This window comes from Tamandua tetradactyla, chromosome 15 (assembly GCF_023851605.1).
Source record: "Tamandua tetradactyla isolate mTamTet1 chromosome 15, mTamTet1.pri, whole genome shotgun sequence".
NCBI lineage: Eukaryota > Metazoa > Chordata > Mammalia > Pilosa > Myrmecophagidae > Tamandua > Tamandua tetradactyla.
Window position 1 is genome coordinate 14,455,710 of NC_135341.1, and position 3,243 is coordinate 14,458,952.

Consider the following 3,243-nt stretch of genomic DNA (forward strand, 5'->3'; position numbering starts at 1 on the left):
TTCATTTAGACAAGACCCCAGTGAGCGCCAGGAGCAGCCACGTGGAGATCTGGGGACAGGCTTTCCAGGCAGAGGGAAGAGCGAGTGCCAAGTGCCCCATCCCTCTCCGCTGCCTTCCTCTCCCACTCCGCTCTAGCTGTAGTCATTTCCTTCTAGTCACCGGAAACACAACGTTTATTTCTGCCTCATGGCATTGACTTTGCTGTTTCCTCTTCATGAAACCCTTTCCCTTCTATCTTACATAACCGGTCCCTTCTCATCATTCAGATCTCCGTTTAAACATCTCGTCCCCAAAGAGACCAGGCCTATCCACTCTGTCTAAAGTACTCCTGCCCCAGCACTGCAGAAATCTCTGAAGCCCTGCATGCCATGCCCTTTGCCCAGCTCCAGCTTTGGTTGTGGTTGTGATGCACGGTTCTGTGAGCTCAGGCTCACCTCTGTGCTGCTGCTTACAGCAACCAGCCCCAAGTCTGAGCTCCGTCCTTCCTGCTTCAGGGCTGTCTCCAATTCAGTGGCTTTCTCCAACACTGCCCGCCTCCTGCGGCCATGGAAACTAAACGCCCCTGAGGTACCGAGCTGGTTGGCAAATGCGTCAGCTTCCTGTCCCTCAAGTGGACATCCCGGGAGGTATTTTATGCACTTCCATCTCTTCCCACAAGAATGCAAGCTCTGTGAGGGCAGGGGCTTTTTCACCTTCACCAATCCAGTTATAATTTATTGACTCTTGTGCACACTGGTTATTTCCAATACCCTTTCAGCAACTTAGGAATTAAGTTCTCCATTTTATAGATGAATAATTTGAGTCTTAGGCAAAAGTTTGTTTATTCACTAAAAGCATACAGCTAGTATAGAAGTGAAACTTAAAATCAAGCCTATCAGATTACCAAGTCAATACCTTTCTCATGACATTATACCTGCTTTTAGCGATATTCTGTTTCTTAGCCTGAGCATGAGTGATGAAATAGAATTTTGAGCAACATTGGACATCAAATACAACTCGATCAATTCACTGAGGCTAAATTCCTTTTACTAAACTGTGTTTTTGCTAGATTAAATTGTGGGTGGGTACGCATGTTTATTAAACATCTACTAAGAATTATTTGATTATGTCACTAATCATATAGGGGCAGATGTACCATACAAGCCCTTAGAGTAATCTGAAAGCCCTTGGTTTGACATAGAAGCACTTTCTTCTGGTAATCTAGGATTGCTGGTAAAAAGCCTACCCTCACCAAAGGTCAAGGCTCAGTGTCCTTACGCCAAATCAGCACAGTTTATGATGACAGCATCAGACCAATTACTTAAGGGATACTGTGGTCAGATTAGGAGGATGCTACTGGTCATTAAGTGATTCCAAAAAAGTCCATTAATCCAAATTATATTTACCACGGCTCCTATTTTTAGTAATAGTTTTGACTTCTAGTCTGGTCTCCTCAACCAAATTAACACTGGCATGCAGCAGGCACTCTGCCTGTGATTTTTCCTTTCCTAATGTATCTAATTCCCACCACAGCCCTGTGAGTTGCACACCATTAGTATCCTTTTTAGTAGTCAACTTTCACAAAGTTTTTGGAGATGGGGAGAAGCCAAAGATCACTCTAAAAATGTGATGTGAATGAAAGATGCTTTGGGAAGAAAAATGTATTAATCACATGATATATACACACACGCAACACATAATTTCATGGGGTTTCATGGAACCATAAATCCATATGTAAAATTACATGCGAATTTGAAGTAAGAAACCCTGAGTAGGAGGCTCGGGCTTAGAAAATAACTTCCAAGATGTCATCTAGCTAATAAGGGGCCAGGCATGTTGGAAATCACATCTGCTTCATCTCAGAGACCATACTTCAAATCCAACACCACATCCTTTCCCTAGCAGTGACAGTCAACTCAAACCCAAATCCATTCAGATTAAACAAGAAAGCATGTGCATGCAATGACCATTCATTTTAAGGATGAGCATTACAAATGTTACTGAGACTCCATTAACCTTGAGGAAACTGCATTTGCTTACTATTTTAGGACAGCTCTGACAGTGGAGAAATCCAGTTGAGAAAATTCATATCAACCCATTTGGCTGGGGCACAATCCACAGCAGGACAGAACACGCAGCCATCGATACAGGCCGGCTTTGCCTCCCCGTCGTCAGTCTGGGAACTGGAACCGCTGCTGATGTCTGTGTACCACGCAGCTGTAGTATAAACACTTCTTATCGTTAGCGACAGGGTCTGCATTAGTACTGAGCAAAGGCAAATCTCCTATTTTAGACTTGTCAGTTTTTATTATCTTCACATGGAGTGGATAAGTCCTGTGATGGACACTTGACCAAGAAAATTAAACTAATTTAGCCCTAATCTAGTAAACTGCAGAGAAGATGGAGCTCAGGGCTCTTTAATCTCCTTATTTAGCCCCATAGAGTGGTTAAATGACAATGATAATTTTTTTTTTTTTACCGGGGAAATAGAAAAAAATCTGAAATTGGCATTTCTTCAGCATTATAGGGAAACTATGCATGCAGTTGGTTTGATAGACTGATATTTTATTTAAACTACATCAATGTTCAAACATAATTTTAATTTGGATTTCAGGGTTTACATGAATTTGAATGAGAGGAATTTGCAGAAGTGAGTCCAAGGTTGCATTTTGGAAATTGACCAGCAGATGGCAGTGTGTGACAAAGTGTTTTGATTCCTTCTCCAACGTCCCTCTGCCCTCCTCCACCCCATCTCACCAAAAGGGCTTCAAAAGGCCCAGGCAAATATATGCAGAAATACAGGCAATGCTCATTTCTTACAAATGCACACTGAAGACACTGTAGATGAGATCGATTTCAATCCTTTGTAAAAATAAAATAAAGTAATTGAACCATTTTTCTAAATATCTCAAATAGCGGGCTTCGTTTATTGCAATAATCAATGCCATAATTATGTGATTAAATTATAGTAACATAAATGAATTTAGACTAATGAAAACCATTTTTTAAAGCTACTGATTTAATGGGGTATCTGACATTTCTTTTTTTGCCTCATGAGTGGCCAATAACAGTATCATTAGATTTTGATATTATTTCAATTCACTATTAATGTGTATCAAGCACTGAATTATAATATATCTGCCAGATAGTCCCCTTTCCTGTAAGCTCCAAGTACTAATAAATAGAAAAAGAAAAAGTACTAATAAATAGAAAAAGCTCCAAGTACTAATAAATAGAAAAAAATCAAGTGATTAGGAGCAAGA

The 3,243-nt window shown here is 40.5% G+C and overlaps 1 long non-coding RNA gene across 1 annotated transcript; it reads left to right on the top strand.

Annotated features, from left to right (window-relative positions):
* Positions 1-500: 500 nt before the first annotated feature.
* LOC143657864 (uncharacterized) lies at positions 501-2,886 on the top strand. The gene is made up of 2 exons (XR_013162995.1): positions 501-627; positions 2,595-2,886. It is a non-coding gene; the product is annotated as an uncharacterized LOC143657864 (long non-coding RNA).
* Positions 2,887-3,243: the final 357 nt, after the last annotated feature.